The sequence below is a fragment of the Carlito syrichta genome, unplaced genomic scaffold (assembly GCF_000164805.1).
Source record: "Carlito syrichta isolate Samal-C Ts95f unplaced genomic scaffold, Tarsius_syrichta-2.0.1 Scaffold312719, whole genome shotgun sequence".
In the NCBI taxonomy this organism is placed as follows: domain Eukaryota; kingdom Metazoa; phylum Chordata; class Mammalia; order Primates; family Tarsiidae; genus Carlito; species Carlito syrichta.
In genome coordinates, this window is record NW_007256815.1 from 848,689 (window position 1) to 856,225 (window position 7,537).

The 7,537-nt window shown below is 41.3% G+C and overlaps 1 pseudogene; it reads left to right on the forward strand.

Moving 5' to 3' along the window:
* Positions 1-6,769: 6,769 nt before the first annotated feature.
* The window catches only part of LOC103272529, a 31,188-nt pseudogene continuing 30,420 nt past the window's right edge, over positions 6,770-7,537 (forward strand).

Consider the following 7,537-nt stretch of genomic DNA (forward strand, 5'->3'; position numbering starts at 1 on the left):
GTTCGAGACCCGCCTGGGCAGCGAGACCTCATCTCTACAATAAATCAAACAACAAAAAAATCAGCCGGGCGTGGTAGCGGTCACCTGTAATTCCAGCTACTTGGAAGGCTGAGGCGGAAGGATCGCCGGAGCCCAGCGGGTCAAGGCTGCGGTGGCTGGGAGCGGCCACTGCACTCCAGTCTGGGCGACAGCGTGAGACTCCGACTCAAAACAAACAAACAAACAAACAAACAAAAAACCAAGTAGCCAGAACTACAGGCGTATGCTACCGCGCCTGGCTAATTTTTGATTTATTGTAGAGACGAGGTCTTGCCAAGTTCCCCGGGCAGGTCTCGAACCTGCGGGCTCGGCAATCCTCTCACCTCGGCCTCCCAAAGTACTGGGATTACAGGCTGAGCCACCGAACCCGGTCATGCATTTGAAGCTATATCTTTTCCGTAAGTAGTGCTTCAGTTGTATCTTACAAATTTTGATGTTATATTTTTATAATCATTAAGTTCAATTGTTTTCTAATTTTCCTTGTGGTTTTTTGACCCATATGTTCGCTAGAAGTATATTGCTTGATTTCCAAATCTTTGCTTTTTCCCAGAAAACTTTCATTTAATTATTTCTAATTCAATTTTATTTTATTGTGATCTGTATGACCAGCATATGGTGTGTCTTGGTGAATTGTGCATTTAGCTATATATATATATATATATATATATATTTTTTTTTTTTTTTTTTTTGAGTTGGAGTCTCACTCTGTCGCCCAGACTGGAGTGCAGTGGCACACTCCTGGCAACCGCAGGCTCAACCTGCTGGGCTCTGGCAATCCTTCTGCCTCAGCCTTCCAAGTAGCTGGAACTACAGGTGCGCACTACCACGCTCGGCTAATTTTTGATTTATTGTAGAGAAGAGGTCTCACCAAGTTCCCCGAATGAGTCTCGAACCCGCGGGCTCAAGCAGTCCACTCGCCTTGGCCTCCCAAAGTGCTGGGATTACACGCTAAGCCACCAAGCCTGGCCCATTTGGCTATTGTTGAGTGAACTGTTTTATAAATGTCAATTAGGTCAAGTTGGCTGATAATATTATGTATGTCTTCAATATACTTTATGATTTTTGCTTACTTATTACTAAGAAGACAACATAGAACTATCAAGCTATAATTATAGATTTGACAGATTTTCTATTTTTCTTTTAGTTCTCTTACTTTCTGCTCATGTATTGTGGAGAAGGTGTTATTAGGTATATGTGCATAAGAGATTGTTATATCTTCTTTTTTTTTTTTTTTTTTTTTGAGTTGGAGTCTCACTCTGTCACCCAGGCTGGAGTGCAGTAGCACACTCACAGTCACTGCAGCCTCGACCTGCTAGGTTCAAGCGATCCTTTCACCTCAGTCTTCCAAGTAGCTGAAACTACAAGCGCACGCTACCACGCCTGACTTATGTTTTGATCTTTTTTTTTTTTGTAGAGATGAAGTCTCACCAAGTTGCCCAGGCTGGTCTCGAACCCCTGAGCTCAGGCAATTCTCTTGCTTCGGCCCCCCAAAGTGCTGGGATTATAGACTTGAGCCACAGCGCCCAGCTAAGATTGTTATATCTTCTTAATGTTATAAGGGTCTTAATGAAGACCCTTTACTCTTTACCATTATGAAACATTCTTTTCTATCCCTGGCAATATTCTTTGTTGTAAAGCCTTATGATTAATGTTTGCATAATATATGTTTTTCCAACCTTTATTTCCCCAGCCCATCTGTGTTTATATTTAAGGTGATATTCTTTTTTTTTAGAGTCTCACTCTGTCACCCAGGCTGAGGTGCAATGGCATTCTCATAGTCACTGCGACCTCGACCTGTTGGGCTCAGGTGATCCTTCCACCTCAGCCTTCCAAGTAGCTGGAATCACAGGCACCTGCCACCACACCCAGCTAATTTTTTTTTATTTTATTGTAGAGATGAGATCTCACCAAGTTGCCCAGGCTGGTCTTGAGCCTCTGGGCTCAGGCAATCCTCTCACCTCCGCTTTCCAAAGTGCTGGGATTACAAGTATGAACCACCACACCCGCACACCCAGCTTAAGCGGCATTCTGTAGACGACATATATTCAGTTGGTAATCTCTGTTTTTTACTTAGAGCATTTGGATATTTTTACAGATCAGAAGAGATAACAGTAAACAAATGGCAGAATTTTTAGATTTAAACCCCACTTTAGCAATAACTGATTTACTTAGAGTAAAGCAGTCTCTCTACTTTTACTAAGCAAAAACAGTATTGCTAATTTTTAAATCTAAAAATTTTGTCATTTGTTTACTGTTTTCTCTTGTGATCTGTGTTCCTATTTGACTTTTTTCCTTCTTTTGGAGTAGTTCATTATTTCTTTGTTATTCAATTTTATTTTCACTCTTATTTTGTTATCTATGCCTATTTATTTATGCTCTGAACATTGGCATTCACAATATTTGTCTTTAACTCATCACTGTCTGCATTCATGTAATATTACATGACCTCACGTATCATGTAAGAACATTTTCCATCCAGGTGCAGTGACTCATGCCTGTAATTCCAGCACTTTGGGAGGCCAAGGAGAGAGGATTGCCTGAGCCCACGGGATTCGAGACCAGCCTGGGCGACTTGGCAAGACCTCCTCTCTACAATAAATCAAGAAAAATTAGCCAGGCGTGGTGGCACACGACTGTAGTTCCAGCTACTTGGAAGGCCGAGGTGGAAGGATTGCCTGAACCCTGCAGGTTGAGGCTGCGGTGACCATGAGCGTGCCAATGCACTCCAGCCTGGGCGACAGAGTAAGATTAAAAAAAAAAAAAGAGGCTGGGTGCAGTAACTCAAGCCTGTAATCCCAGCACTTTGGGAGCAGAGGTAAAAGGATTGTCTGAGTTCAGGGATTTGAGACCAGCCTGGGCAACTTGGCAAGACCTCATCTCTACAATAAATAAATTTTTAAAATAGCTGGGCATGGTGGTGCATGACTGTAGTTCCAGTTACTTGGAAGGCTGAGGCAGAAGGTTCACCAAAAAAAAAAAAAAAAACCAAAGCAGAACATGAACATTTCAATGATATACTTCCATTTTCATCCTCCTTTCTTCTATGCTATTACTGTTGAACATTTCATTTGTACATTTTAACAAAGTCCACAATACATGGTTACTATTTGTGCTTTAAGCAATTAACCTTTAAAGAAATTTAAAAATAAGAAAAATGTCTTTTATATTTACATACATATTTACCATGTCTGATGTGCTTCATTCCCTTTTGTATAGTCATGTTTTCTTTTTCTTTTTCTTTTATTTTTTTGAGTTGGAGTCTCACTCTGTCGTCCAGACTGGAGTGCAGTGGCTGCTCCCGGCCACCGCAGCCTCGACCTGCTGGGCTCTGGCGATCCTTCCACCTCAGCCTTCCAAGTAGCTGGAACTACGGGCACGCGCTACCACGCCTGGCTAATTTTTGATTTATTGTAGAGATGAGGTCTCACCAAGTTGCCCAGGCAGGTCTCATACCTGCGGGCTCAGGCAATCCACTCACCTCAGCCTCCCAAAGGCGCGGGATTACAGGCTGAGCCACTGAGCTCGGCTGTGTTTTCTTTTTCTTTGAGTCGGAGTCTCACTCTGTCGCCCAGGCTGGAGGGCAGTGGCATGCTCACGGCCACTGCGGCCTCAATCTGCTGGGCTCAGGTGATCCTTCTGCCTTAGCCTTTCAAGTAACTGGAACCACAGGTACATGCCACCACACCCAGCTAATTTTTTAGTTTATTGTAGACATGAGGTTTTGCCAAGTTGCCAGGCTGATCTCAAACCCCTATCCTCTCGCTTTGGCCTCCCAAAGTGCTGGGATTACAACACTTTGCCTGGCCAGAACTGTGCCTGGCCATAACTATTCACAATTGTTAGGAAACATACCAGATGAAAACATGGAAGCCAGGCATGGTGGCTCATGCCTGTAATGCCAGTACTTTGGGAGGCCAAGGCAAGAGGATAACCTGAGTCCAGGGGTTTGAGATCAGTCTGGGCAACATGGTGAGACCTCGTCTTGACAATAAATCAAAAAAATTAGCTGGGTATGGTGGCGTGCACCTGTGGTTCCGGTGCTTGAAAGGCTGAGGTGGAAGGATCACCCGAGTCCAGCAGGTTGAGGCTGTGGTGGCCATGAGTGTGCCACTGCACTCCAGCCTGGGTGACAGAGTGAGACTCCAACTCAAAAAAAACACACACAAAAAACAGTCCCTGTACTGTAGGATTGCTAGTGGCCATTCTCTCAGCTTTTATTTTTCTGAAAAAATCATTATTTCACCTTCATTTTTGAAATCTATATTTATACATATAGAATTTTATGTGAACAGCTTTTTGTCTTCCAGCAGTTTAAAGATGTGATCTCATTGTTTTCTGGCTTATATTTTTTCTGACAAGAAATCTATGGTGAGTCTTTATTTCTCTGCATGTAACACGTTTCCTTCCCTCTGACTGCCTTTAATTGACAAAAATTATATATACTTATGGCATAAAACATGATGTCAACTGGACGTGGTGGCTCAAGCCTATAATCCTGGCACTGTGGGAGGCCGAGGTGAGAGGATCGCCTGAGTCCAGAGGTTCGAGACCAGGTTGGGTAACTTGGTGAGACCTTGTCTCTACAATAAATCAAAAAATTAGCCAAGCATGGTAGCACGTGCCTGTAGTTCCACCTACTTGGAAGGCTGAGGTGGAAGGAAAACCTGAGCCCAGCAGGTCACTGTAGTGGCCTTGAGTAGTGTATCACTGTATTCCACCCTGGGTGACAGAGTGAGACTCCAACTCAAAAAAAGAACACAACCCTCCCCAAAAAACATGATGTTTATATATATGCGCATATTGTAGAAAGACTAAATCAAGCTAATTAATATATACATTACTTCATTTACTTATTTTTTGTGGTTTTATTTTATTTTTAAATTGACAAAATTATATGCGTTTATGGTACGGTTTCTTTTAAGATTTTTCTGTTTATCACTGATTTTCAGCCGTTTGACTATAATATGTTTTGATGTGATTTTCTCTTTAATTTTTTATTTTTACTTAATTAAACCATTTTTTTTCACTTTTTAGCACAACATGAAATAGCCCAAGATGTGGTTTTCTATGTGTTTATCATGTTCAGTGTTCAATGGGTTTCTTTTGTTTTTTTGAGTCAAGGTCTCACTCTATTGCCCAGACTGGACTGCAGTGGCACTATGGTGGCTCACTACAGCCTCAACCTCCTGGGTTCAGATGATCCCCCTTCCACCTCAGCCTCCTGAGTAGCTAGGACTACAGATGCATGCCACCATGCCCTGCTAGTTTTTTAATTTTTTTGTAGAGACAAGGTCTTGCTCTGTTGCCCAGGTTTGTCTTGAACTCCTGGGCTCAAGTAATCCTCCTGCCTCAGCCTCCCAAAATGCTGGAATTACAGGCGTGAGCCACTGTGCCTGGCTTATTGGGTTTCTTGATCTACACAATTTTAATTCTGTTCACAAAGGGAAATTTTTGATTTTTATTTCTTCAAGTACAGTCATGTGCCTCATAGCAATATTTCAGTCAATGACAGATGGCATGTACAACTGTGCTTTCATAAGATTATAATGGAGCTGAAAAATTACTGTCACACAGTAGAGATGTGGCTGTTGCAAAATTATAGGGCAGTTACCTTATTTTTTATGAATTTAGTGTAGCCTAATTATACAGTGTATATAAAGTCTACAGTCATGTATATTAATGTCCTAGGCTTTCACATTCACTCACCTCTCACTCACTGACTCAGAGCAACTTCCAGTCTTGCAAGTTCCATTCATGGCAAGTGCCCTATATAGGCATACCATTTTTAATCTTCTGTATCATATTTTTACTGTATCTTTTCTAAATTTAACTATTTTAAGATATACAAATACCATTATATCACAACTGCCTACAGAATTCAGTACAGTAACATGCTGTACAAGTTTATAGTCTAGGCATTAGGTTATAACCAATAGCTTAGGTGTGTAGTAGGATATACTATTTAGGTTTTTGTAAGTACACTCTGATATTCACACAACAATGAAATCACTAGCAACACATTTCTCAGGATGTATCTCTGTCATTAAGCAATGCATGACTATATTTTTTTCTGTCCTGCCTGCTCTTTCCTTGTAAGACTCTAATTATACACATTGTAAGTGATATAGTCTGTGGAACACACGGCTGCTCTCTCGTGCCACCAGTAAGAGTCAAGAGGCGGGGAACTGGGAGGAAAGAAGTATATTTCTGAATTCAGAATTCAGAGAGACAAGCCAGTATAGATACCAAGCCCAGCTCAACTCCTTGGATTTTACAGTCTGTATTTATAAGCATAAGCATTGGAATTTGCTATTGATTAACATCAAACTACGTGACTTACAAAACATTCTATAAGATTCCAGTTTCAATTGAATTTCGTCAAGTATAACATTCATTGTCTGTGTATTCTTGGTACCCATTACTGGGAACCTGTCATTTTAGTTTATCAGTAACTCTAAGCAAAGGTGTTAGTGGAACTTACTACAAAAATATCATTTGGTTATATCAAAGCAGTCATTTAGAAAAGACTTAAAAACTTGTGTGCAAGAGCAGAAATAGTTTAATGAAGCTAAATACAGAAGCTTAATTAATGAGGAAAGCAATCCTGCAAAACAAAATGGCCTTAGATATTCTCACCACATCCCAAGAAGGCACTTGTGCCATTATACCCACTGAATGCAGCAACTTCATCCCAGATAAATTAGGAAACATAACAATAATGCTGGACAAAATGGAAACTAGTATCAATGCCACAGGTAATTTGAATACATATAGTAAGGAAATGTTTGGAAAGATTTCAGATTGGGTTTCAAACATGTTCTCTTGGATCCCATTGAGTCTCACAGGTATTCTATCAGGAATAGAAACATTCCTCCTATGTTAATAATAGAAGTTTTGACCAGGCTCAATGACTCAACCTGTAATCCCAGCACTTTGGGAGGCCGAGGTAAGTGGATTGCCTGAGCCTGTGGGTTCGAGACCAGCCTGAGTATCTTGGCGAGATCTTGTCTCTACAATACTTAAAAAATGAGCTGGGCGTGGTAGTGCACACCTGCAGAGGTAGAAGGATCACCTGAGTCCAGCAGGTCGATTCTGGGATGGCTGTGAGCATGCCACTGCACTCCAGACTGAGCGACAGTGAGACTCCAACTCAATAATAATAATAATAATAATAATAATAATAATAGAAGTTTTAATGTATGTCCCCTTCAAACTTTGTATGGGATGCACTGCCAGGATTTTTAAGCTTGTAACCAAGTCTCTAACTCACAAAAATCATTAGAGGGAAGAAGCCATATGTATGTTTAAGTTGAAACAGCAGAACATAAATGACTCCATGATAGATATCATGACTTCAACTGACATTGGGGAAATGATGTAGAGACCCTCTTAAAGATACCCTCTTAAAGAAGTCCTCTACTAGCCGGGCTCGGTGGCTCAGCCTGTAATCCCGTGCCTTTGGGAGGCTGAGGTGAGTGGATTGCCTGAGCCCGCGGGT